This window comes from Dendropsophus ebraccatus, chromosome 1, assembly GCF_027789765.1.
Source record: "Dendropsophus ebraccatus isolate aDenEbr1 chromosome 1, aDenEbr1.pat, whole genome shotgun sequence".
NCBI lineage: Eukaryota > Metazoa > Chordata > Amphibia > Anura > Hylidae > Dendropsophus > Dendropsophus ebraccatus.
Window position 1 is genome coordinate 168,333,778 of NC_091454.1, and position 12,486 is coordinate 168,346,263.

Below are 12,486 nucleotides of genomic sequence, written 5' to 3' on the forward strand. Positions count from 1 at the left end.
AAGTTATATAGATTTTTAATTTACTTCTGTTAAAACAATTCAAGTATTCCAATACTTATCAGTTGCTGCAGGAAGTATTTTTTTTCAGCCTGGAGAGAAGGAGAGGTTTTCTATGGGGATTTGCTACTACTCTGGAGAGTTACTGTCACAGACAGAGATGTCAGCAGAGAGCACTGTGTCAGACTGGAAAGAATAAACCATTTCCTATCGCTTCTCGGCCTTTTGGCTAAGATCAAGTGTAGTTCAACTGTTCTTATCAGTTTAATATCTGATACGTCCCCTATCTGGGGACCATTTATTAAATGGATTTTTAGAACAGGGAGATGAAAAAAGAGCTTGTTCTGTCCTCTCCAAGCATTGACCTGGTATTGCAGTGCTTCCAGGTAAAAAAAAAAAAAAAAAAGAAAAAGAAGAATACACCACTTCCTGCAGGACATAGAGCAGCTGATAAGTACTGAAAGACTTAAGATTTGTTAATAGAAGTAAATTACAAATCTCTGGCACTTTCTATTACTAGTTGATTTGAAAGGATTATATATCAACTAGAGTACAACCGGTTGGTAAATGGAAAACTTATGTTCCGTCCCTTTGGATATAATCAAGGACAGAATTTTTTAAATATCGGTATAAGAAAGGTGAAGCTATTGAATACTATAGACCAGTGGCATCAAACCCACGGCCCTGCATCTGTTGCTTTGACTGTCCAGGCATAATGGGAACTGTAGTTTTGCAATATCTGGAGGGTCAAAGGTTCCCCATCCCTGCTATAGACCTTTCCTGAATACTTGGCAATCATGACCTACCCACACCTGAGCATAGTGCCTAAAAGCAGTGTAAACCTAGTCCAACCATAAGCAATACATTATTTGTAACTGCTGAGATGATGATGTGTGTACACTAAAAAGCCTTTTCTTTTTCTAATTTACTAACAACTTAGTACTGAACATTGTCCATAACAGCGACTGCATGGAGAAATACACATACATATACAAAACAGTAGGACTCAATAAATAATCAGTGTTCCTGCTTTCTACTCCATAACTATATGTTTCTCACTGACCAGGAAATTAAAAGTTGCACCTTGATCTGACTTAGAGGACACTTCACAACTTGCTGACAACACATTGGTTCAGTGGTTAGAAGTTTTGGCTAGACGTGTTTGGACTGTGGGTACAAATCATTTCGGGGTAACATGTAGTACACATAAAATATTTATTTAGTTTTCAATGAAATTAGCGCTACTATGTGTGTGGGTGTGTGAGAAGGGGAAATGACTACATGACCAGAGTGATCACAGGAAATGATGTGAGTGACAGGTCCTGTCTACAAGCCTTCAGCATATGTTGTCACTGCATAAACAATGTACAAGAAAAAGCTGTCAGTAGTCAGTAGACTAGTCATCTGTATGCTACAAGGAGAGCTTCAGATAATCCGACTCTAGAAAGTGCCGGGATAGTCTTTATAGAACAGTTATTGGGTTCAATAAGAAACCGAGGGCAGATGATCTTATGGTGCATTGCCTTAAGTGAGCGAATACTGAGACTACAGTAAAGAACTATATTGAAATCTTGTTTTATGTGACTTCTCACAACGAGCCAAGTATCGATTTGAACTGTCACAAAGGACAAACTCTGTGGTGTGGAACATGAAACTAGGATTGTGTATTAAAGTGCATCAGTCCCGCCTTTGAACTGCATGCCAACAATCTGAACAAGGAAGATACATACAGACAGATATTTGTTTAAGGGATCTAGATTTTCATTGTACGAAAGATGCAGTATGATACATTATTGAAGCATACACCCTGTGATATTTGCAGATTACACATAAGATGCTTCAGGCAACCAGAGACGTTTGATACTGCCGCTTGTACCACTGTCTGTATTACGTACACATTTGGCTTGGCTGAACATGTGCTGGATGTGTCGGTAGAGCAAGGATGAAGTAGATGGCTGCCTAACACTTTAAGTTCCCCCAATAAGAAAAAATGTCAATTGTCCAAATTGTTTCTTTTGCCTCCAGAAAATAGGGTTAACACCGTTAGGATAGTGTGGGGAATAGCTCTGGTCGATCCTAGGTAGCAGTGCAGTAAGCAGGGACACAGACAGCATAACATCCAATTTAAGTGTTTTTATTTCACACTTAGCGTCAAAACACAAAGCAAACCTTAACAAAGGCTTAAACACAAACAAACCCTGCTCGGCTGAGCACTTACTAGTACATAACCAATCCCTGACTATACGTGGGACCAGCTATCCAGCCCACGGGTACAAATAACAAAGTATGGTGTGGCCCATGCAATACCTTCAGTATTCCAGCAGACAGTTCTCCAGGTATGGCCACACTCAGCACTGCAGTGAGCTTCTTTTTAAGGCCCTGATGACCCCCAGCTGTGGGCTATGGAAGCCCAGGACCGAAGCCCGGGTGGAGTGAGCGTCCCACTGCCAACCTCACTCACTCCAGAAAAAGCAGGTCCCAGTACGTATTTTAACAATCAGTCTATGTTAGCTATGGCCAACACAGACAACCAGGCTATCAATCCTGCTTTACCTGTGTCTGGGTTAACCCCTTGGTTACCAGAGACACACAAAGGGCTTACCAGACACAGTTTAACCACTTCAGTGGCAGATATCTGTGCTCCCAAACCATGCCTCTCTTACAGGCAGCTTAACCTAGGGTATAGTGCAGAGAACATGGCGGGCAGCTACCTTCTCTATGTGAATATAAATCATGTGTCAGATTTTATATCCGCAGGCTGGGTGGGGCTATATATCCGCAGTCTGGGGTGGGGGCATTATATCGACAGTCCGGAGGGGGGCATTATATCCGCAGTCTGGAGGGGCATGATTTCCTTAGTCTGGGGGGGCATTATATCATCAGTCTTGAGGGGCATGATATCCTTAGTCTGGTGAGGCATTATATCTGCAGTCGGGGGGGGGGGGGGGGGGGTAATTATATCCGCCGTCTGGTGGGGGGCATTAGATCCGCAGTCTGGGGGGTATTATATCCTCAGTCTGGGTGGGGCATTATATCCGCTGTCTGGGGTGGGGGCATTATATCGACAGTCCGGAGGGGGGCATTATATCTGCAGTCTGGAGGGGCATGATTTCCTTAGTCTGGGGGGGCATTATATCATTAGTCTTGAGGGGCATGATATCCTTAGTCTGGTGAGGCATTATATCTGCAGTCGGGGGGGGGGGGGGGGCATTATATCTGCAGTCTGGTGGGGGGCATTAGATCCGCAGTCTGGGGGGTATTATATCCTCAGTCTGGAGAGGCATTAGATCCGCAGTCTGAGGAGGGCAATATATCCGCAGTCTGGGAAGGGGCATTATATCCGCAGTCTGGGGAGGGGCATTATATCCTCAGTCTGAGGGGGCATTATATCTGCAGTCTGGGGGGGCATTGTATCCGCAGTCTGGAGAGGCATTATATCCTCAGTCGGGGGGGGGGGGGGGGGGCATTATATTCGCAGTCTGGGGAGGGGCATTATATCCTCAGTCTGAGAGGGCATTATTTCCGCAGTCTGGGGGGGGGGGGCAATATATCAGCAGTCTTGGGAGGGGCATTATATCCGCAGTCTGAGGAGGCATTATATCTGCAGTCTGGAGAGGCATTATATCAGCAATCTTGGGAGGGGCATTATATCCGCAGTCTGAGGAGGCATTATACCTGCAGTCTGGGGGGGCATTAGATCCACAGTCTGGGGGGGGGGAATTATATCCTCAGCCTTGAGAGGCATTAGATCTGCAGTCTGGGGAGGGGCATTATATCCGCAGTCTGGGGGGGCATTATACCTGCAGTCTGGGGGGGCATTAGATCCACAGTCTGGGGGGGAATTATATCCTCAGCCTTGAGAGGCATTAGATCTGCAGTCTGGGGAGGGGCATTATATCAGCAGTCTTGGGAGGGGCATTATATCCGCAGTCTGGGGGGGCAATATATCTGCAGCCTGGAGAGGCATTATATCAGCAGTCTTGGGAGGGGCATTATATCCGCAGTCTGAGGAGGCATTATACCTGCAGTCTGGGGGGGCATTATATCCTCAGCCTTGAGAGGCATTAGATCCACAGTCTGGGGAGGGGGCATTATATCCTCAGTCTGGGGGGGTGCATTATATTTGTATTTTTGTGTTTTGTTTTTTACTTTATGAAGCAACAAATTGGTATTAAAGTATCAAAATAAAAAAGCTGGTATAGGCATCAAACTCAAAATTTTGGCTTCGTCACATCCCTACTGGAGATACGGTAGATACATACAGTAGATGCAAAGGAATACATTTAGCATTTTAATTACAAAAAAAGAGTGTCAATACTTTTGGGGTTATTTATGAAGCTCAAGAAGCACAATGCCACGCTGATGCCTACGAAGATTTTTTTTATAGGCCATTATTTATTAGCTTTGATATGCACCATTGAAATCAAATCCAATATATAGTGCAGTTACTGGCATCTTCACCCCTGAACATTCTTTCTTCTTTGAATATCACTGACACCGTACTGGATCCTGGGGCCAAACAGCGCTAGGGCAGGGTGTGTGTTGATATGCACAACATCCTAATGCTGGGTACTGTCAGAACCAGGGTTGGCTCCAGGTTTTTGACGGCCCTCGGGCAACAGAGCCTTAGCAGGCCCCTCATCCATCCACTATGCATCCATCATCCACACACTATGTACAATCACTTGAGGCACCACTAACATACACAAACACACATTATTTATGCTGACACAGACTGACAGACTGACACTGACACACTCAGACACTACCCACAGCACTCATAGCTTAGTCTTCTCCCTCTTCCTTTCTGCCAGACTGCTCTCCACAATGTAAAGTTGAGGACCTTTGGGTCATGCGATCAGATCCTTATCCCTTTTCTCTCTGGGTGCAGAATGCTGACAGGTCCTGCTCCCTCTCCTTTGTCTTCTGATGTTCAGCCTGCTCACCCTGCACTATAGTGAGCAGGCTGAACATTAGAACACCGGGCCCCTCTCCCTCTCTGGGCCCCTAGAGGCGCTGTGGACCCCGGCACTTGCCTGGGTAAGCTCTGTGCTGACGCCGGCCCTGGTAAGAACTATAAGGCGAGGGTGCTTATGACTGCTTTATATATTGGATTTTATTTGCATGATGCATATATTAACACATACTATTATCTGTCTGAATAACTTGCACCACATCATTACTGCAAGCTGCAATTGAAACGAGATTGGCAATCCATAGAGGAGTATTATCACTCTAAATCTTTCTCATTAGTAAGTTTTAAAGATTCTCTGCTCCTAACAGACAGGTTTACAGCTATGCTATATCCTTACCCTTTTAATGACTGGTTTGAAGGGGTTGCATTAGATTAGAATATAGTTACCTTTTGCAGTACAACATAAAGCTGTGAACAACATGAACGTATATGGGGAAGAAAACAGCTATGCTTTACTAATCTTATACAACCCTTGCAATTTCCCTGCACCCATCGCTGACTCATTTTTGCCTGGAAATTGACTCATCATCATCTGGACCTTTAAATCACCTTAATGACACGCATTTTATTTCAATAATTACGTTACTTCAAAAACGAATTGGTTGTTCCAGTGATGAATGAGAGTGCATTCCCACGTAGCAGAATGGTGCACCAGAGAGCCTGTACTGCTGAAGAAAAACTAGATGCATTTACTAGAAGTCTGAGCCATTAATGGATTCCAGAGGAATCCATTTCATATGCCACTGTATGAAATTTGAGAGCAGGTACAGTATTGGTCCACAGAGTACTATCGGTGTCATATTACAATACCATAGAACTCATAGCGTGCATGGGCCACTAGGTAAGATCAAAAAATAATGGGACTGTGCTACTGGTAACATTAATCTCTTATTCACATGATGATAATAATAAATAATTTTAAAACGGTCCCTGTCCCCAATAGGGCTCACAATCTATAGATACCTATCTGTATATGTTTTTGGAGGGTGGGTAGAAACCCGGAGTGCCCGGAGGAAACCCATGCAAACACAGGGAGAATATAGAAACTCCTTGTAGATGTTGTCTTTGTTGAGATTTGATCCCAGGATCCCAGGGCAGCAAATCTACAGTGCTAACTACTGAGCCCCATGTTAGAGAATAAAGGGTCTAGCTAGAAACACTCCTGCAGCCGATAATCAGAACCAATCAGCTGAGGACAGGGAAAATACCAAATCTTTGGTTGATCAGCTGTTTAAAACAGGCTTTAAAAATTATGCTTGTTGGCCACACATCTTCCTGTGTAAACAGGGTAATGTGAGACCAATAACAAAAAAAGAAAAATGACAGCACAGATATTTATATATTGGGGTCTGGGATATGTACCATGTTTCCCCCGGAAATAAGACAGTGCCTTATATAAATTTTTGTTCCCAAAGAGGCACTATGTCTTATTTTCAGAAGATGTCTTAATTCTTAGGATTGGCACAGGGAGGGACGTGAGCAGCACAGGAAGGGGTGGAGAGTGGTGAGCGGCACGGGGAGAGATGTGAACGGTAAGCTGCACGGGGAGGGATGGAGAGCAGTGAGCGGCACAGGGAGGGATGGAGAGTGGTGAGCGGCACTGGAAGAGATGCGAGCGGTGAGCGGTACTGAGAGGGATGGAGAGTGGCGAGCAGAATGGGGAGGGATGGAGAGTGGTGAGCGGCACGGGGAGGGATGGAGAGCAGTGAGCGGCACAGGGAAGGATGGAGAGTGGTGAGCGGCACTGGAAGAGATGCGAGTGGTGAGCGGTACTGAGAGGGATGGAGAGTGGCGAGCAGAATGGGGAGGGATGGAGAGTGGTGAGCGGCACGGGGAGGGATGGAGAGAGGTGAGCGGCACTGGAAGAGATATGAGCGGTGAGCAGTACTGAAAGGGATGGAGAGTGGTGAGTGGAATGGGGAGGGATGGAGAGTGATGAGCGCCACATGGAGGGATGGAGAGTGGTGAGAGGCACGGGGAGGGATGGAGAGTGGTGAGAGGCATGGGGAGGGGTGGAGAGTGGTGAGAGGCACGGGGAGGGGTGGAGAGTGGTGAGAGGCACGGGGAGGTATGGAGAGTGGTGAGAGGCAGGGGGAGGGTGTGATCGTGAGCGGCACAGGAAGGGGTGGAGAGTGGTGAGCGGCACAGGGAGAGATGTGAACGGTAAGCTGCACGGGGAGGGATGGAGAGCAGTGAGAGGCAGGGGGAGGGTGTGATCGTGAGCGGCACGGGGAGGGATGGAGAGTTGTGAGCGGCACGGGGAGGGATGGAGAGTGGTAAGCGGCACGGGGAGGGAGAGAGGTGAGCAGCACGGGACAAGCACCAGGAGGGAGGGGGTGAGCTGCGGTGTGTGGTGATGGACTTTCGGAGGGCACCTTACTTTTGGGGTGGGGTGCCCTATTTTCGGGGGGCTGCATTATTTTGGGCTAGTTGGTAGACTAGTTGGGGGGTCTTATTTTAGGAGCATATCTTATTTTGGGGGAAACACGGTATATATCTTTGCTGTCAGTTTAAAGATCACAAGTAGCAGTCTATACTTACATTGCACTGCTTGTGATCCGGCATCCAGGTCTCCCATTCTCCATCCGCCGGCTGTATTTTCAGGCCATGTCTCCTTCAGAATGATTGGCAGCTGGAGGAGGCAGGTCCTGAAGATACAGCTGGAAAATGGAAGATGGGAGATCTGGATGATGGATCACAAGCATTGTGGATGTGGATATATACATATTTGTGCTGTCAGTTTCCTGGGCTGCAGGAATGATACAAGGAGAGTTAGTGCAGCCAGGCCCCTCAACTTGTGCTGTGTAAAGGCACCACAAAAGAGCGCCGATCTCACTGATCAGTGTTTCCTGTCTTCACAGCCTACAAGTCTGTAGGTCTAATGATATAACGATTTTCCGCACGATAATCGGCCTGTGTAATAGGGCCCTTAGTCAGGGTATCCATCTTATGCGAACTACATGTGAAATGGTTATATGGCTCCTGTGCCTGATAGTGTAAGGGCCCTATTACATGGGACAATTATTGCATGAAAAATTGTTATATTGTTTGAATTTAAACGATAACCATCCTGTGTAATTGCAGGCAATGATAGAAAAATCGTTTGCGTGTCATTGATTGTTGATTTAGATCTGACCCTAAAACCACCACTAATCTTTTGCTAATCATTTACTGTAATTTTACATTAGTTTGCTGTAATTCTGCATTTGTTCACTCATCATTCAGTGTTATTGCACAACGTTTATTGTTTTGCTGGGATCAAATAGAATAAATGATCATAGTAACAATTGTTATAACGATCGTAACTAATTACTATCGTTCTATGTAATGTGGTGAACGATTTAATGTTACGATAAACAATCTCATTTGGGATCGTTTATCGTTAATCGGTAAAAATCGATTCGTCCAATAGGACCAATTCTGGGACTCCCTTGATTTAGAGAACAGAATTCCCAAAGCTCTTGTCTAATTGAGGGGGCAGTGGAGTATTTGCACCGCTGCTCTATCTGTTGTCTATGGAACTGCCAAAGGTATCTGAGCACTGTACATAGGCAATGAATAGAGTGGCAGTGGGCATACTCTACTCTTCCACTCAGATGGGAGCTTTGGGAATCCTGTCTCAAGGTCACCTGTGCATAGGGGATAAATGTTAAGAGTAGAATCACCCCATTAAGCAGCCTTTTTTTTTTTAGTGTAGAATGTATTTCTACTGTTGATTCTAAATCTTTACTAACAGGGATTAGCTTTTATATAAACGTTATAGTTCATGAAAGGCATAGGAATAGATATACAGATAGGTACCCAAAGTTTTTTTTTTTTTATCTAATCCACCTTAAAGACATTTTTTCAGCTCTTACAACTGCCCCCCCCCTTTAAAAATCAGAAATTCCTGATGGATGACAACTTGTAAAGCAAGAAACATTCACAGAAGAAGGCATTTTAAAAATGTTGACAGTGAGATTTTAAATACAGCACTTTACAGATTGAAGCATATTCTGCTATTGATTTTCAGACTATTATGTCAGCGGTTCTCCTGTCTCCGATCAAAAAACTAATATCAGAAAAAGAAAAAAAATGACTGTACGAATTCTGTGTCTGGGAATCTCTGGAACTTTAATACTAATAAATTACTTTCTGAAACTATAAGCCAGGCATAAAAATAAGTCATTGGTTCTGGAAAGTGTACTTTGGGATTTTCACAAAGACACATGTTTCTTGATCTGCATCAGGACACATCTAAAGAGAGGGGAAATATGCATTTTACTATTAGATGTACGTACTAGAAAATTAGTAACTAACTATGGCTCATAAAAGCACTACTGGGAATTATAAAAGATATAACATTTCCATAAATCAGCAATTCACGGGGCTGCCATCTGGTTGAGGAAATGACAAACACATCTGTGCTGAGCTGTGGAGGAGGTGAGACTTCTGTCAGTCAGCAAGTGACGATGGCTTTTTGCAAAAGACAAAAGTACAGAAGTGACAATCATATGGGAATGGAAGCACAGAAATTGTGTGTAAAACTAGTATGACCACATTCATCGATTGACCCTTTTGTATCAAACAACCATTTAGTCCCTAGAAAAACCTTGTTATGACTTATCTCATTCTCTGGTCACATACTACAGATTTTGGAATACCTTAATGCCTGATTTATACAATTTCCTGCCCACCCTAGGTACACTTTTATGACATGAACAAGCATGACAGACTAAGAGGGCGTTCACATGTTGTGCGCATGGCCTGTAAATGCGGAACAGAGTTTGAAGCTCCAGACATCATCATTCTTTATGATGCCCGGAGCTCCGGAACTGTTTATGCTGTGTCAGTACAGTAGCGTGAAGATTTAAACAGTTATAATAAAGAATTATGTCAGGAGCTCCAACCTCTGTTCTGCAGTACATCGTCCATATTTATGGACCTTGCATGGAACAAGTGAATGCCCCCTAGGACTATGCAACCACTATGTAAAAATTTTTGAGTCGAATGATAACTGATCTATTTGCAGTCGTCATTACTGATAGATGGTTGTTATTTGGCGCTAAAATGACAGCCATCCAGAGAGATGGGCATCAGTTTTAAATAGTGGAAACATAACCTAAAGTTGACTATAGACAACACGGTGAAGCAAAGACCTACACAATTGCAAATAACTGGACCATCTTGGTCAATGAAATTTGGCCAATCTTGCCGTAACATTCAAACAAGATTAAACATGGCCAACCACACTTCTGCCGGGCAGTTGTTTGCTGTCAGCAATAGCTAACAATGAGAATTCACACATAATTTATAGATCATGTTCAATTAAAAAGGCCAGAATCAGCCAACTATTATCTTATGTGTATGGCCAACTTAAAAGTAACCTGCTAATAGAAAATGCTTTCCAATCTGCAGGCATCATGTTATAGAACAGTAGGAGCTGAGCAGTTTAATATATAGTTTTGTGGGAAATGTTCCATTATAATGTGTTATTTTTTAAAATTTACACCCAGGTTCACTCTGGGTTTAGTAGTCAAGCGGGAGGTCCTACTGAGATCTTTAGCACTACCTTCCATTACAAGGACAGCCAACTTGACTTCCTAGCCCAGAATAATCAAACGTTTACCAGAATAAATTACAAGTTATTTTGGAGTTTTTCCTACACAATTTTATAGCCTACTGCCTGCGTTTCCAAAGTTGTTGGTTCCCCTTAACACCAAAGACAGATGCAGATGTTTAATGACAGTTCTCAGTTCTACCAGTGGATGCCCAAAAGACCCAGCAATAGATCAGAGAAGATATCAGTAGAAAAAATTTTTATTTTGACTTGTCATCAAAACAACAACTTTCACAGACTAAGGCCCCGTTCCCACTGAGCAAAGCTAGCGGAATTCCACGACGGAATTGTCCGCCGCGGAATGCCGTTAGCCTCCCGCTCATAATGGGAGTCTATGGGAGGCGCGCGCTGCTGCTCTGTACGCGCTGAAGAATGAACATGTTCATTCTTCAGCGCGTACAGAGCAGGAGCGCGCGCCTCTCATAGACTCCCATTATGAGCGGGAGGCTAACGGCATTCCGCGGCGGACAATTCCGTCGCGGAATTTCGCTAGCTTTGCTCAGTGGGAACGGGGCCTAACCATGAATGACAAGTTGTCAACAGCTGTTAGAAATCCCTAATATAATATCTGCAATAGAAAATAGTTATTGATCCCAATCCCTTTGGCCTTTAGGAGCAGTTATACTGCAGATACTTCACATTGATAATGCTCTGATCCTCTGATCACACTGTGATTACATTGCACATTTGGCAAATAAATTCAGGGAATTATCCTATATATATATATATATATATATATATATGCCAAACATATGGCATGATTATATACCATACCGTTGCATGCACATAATAATCAAAATACTTTAATATACAATTATTTCTCTACAATACAACAACCTTTCGTAATAAGCGACATCTGTTTTGGATTTGTTGGATTTATCTTCACATGGTTAATTTAGTTACTCTACAGAAATATCTGGGCCTGCCTACCTGACAAACATTTCCTTTAATGACCTTCACTGGCATTGTGTTTTTGCTGTACAAAAAAAAACGAAAAGTCCAGATTTAAACATAGCATAGAAATTTGGCGGGGAAAGGAATTTCACTAGAAAAGTCCAAGCATTTCGATCTGATACTGACAGCAGGACTCCACCAATGGTGGCAATCATAGAAACTATCAGCTGTCATTATCGATTTAACCTTTGTAAATGTCAGTCTGCAGTGTTGAACACTAAATGATTTATATATGATCTACATATTTAGGACTGGCTAGTCCATAATGCTCTGAGCAAACCCTGTGTTACGCAAAAAAAGGATAGATAGATAGATAGATAGATAGATAGATAGATAAATAGATAGGAGATACAGTAGATAGATAGATAGATAGATAGATAGTAGATAGATAGATATGGATATATATGATAGATAGATAGATAGATATAAACAGGTAGAAAACCGCAGCACTCGAAATACAGTCAAAAAAGCGTGAAGTTTATTCCACCCAAAACTTGCGACGTTTCGCTCCCACACTGGGAGCTTTTTCAAGCAGTGTAACCACATGTGCTCAATACAGGTATATATGTGCTTACATTTCAATAAGATGATTGATAACCAATCAATAAATAAAGTGCAAAAAATTCATATACATATTGTGTCAGTGTGCAAAAACAAATCAAAGTGCCAGCATAAGTGTACAGTTACACGTGTAGGTATAGTGATACTACATAAATGTGATCAATACAAGAAAATACAAAAATTAGGTAAATAAGCATAAACAACCAGCTGGGTACACAGAGGGGGGTCACTCACCAAGGAGACTTGCAGGTGTGGCATTCATAACAATACACGCATGGTAGAACGGCACGTTGCGAAACGTCGCAAGTTTTGGGTGGAATAAACTTCACGCTTTTTTGACTGTATTTCGAGTGCTGCGGTTTTCTACCTGTTTATATACTACGCACCATTGGTCCCGTGT

At 43.3% G+C, this 12,486-nt stretch overlaps 1 non-coding gene across 1 annotated transcript; it reads left to right on the top strand.

Moving 5' to 3' along the window:
* Window positions 1-206: 206 nt before the first annotated feature.
* LOC138781799 (U2 spliceosomal RNA) lies at window positions 207-399 on the top strand. Its single transcript, XR_011361522.1, has one exon. It is a non-coding gene; the product is annotated as a U2 spliceosomal RNA (small nuclear RNA).
* Window positions 400-12,486: the final 12,087 nt, after the last annotated feature.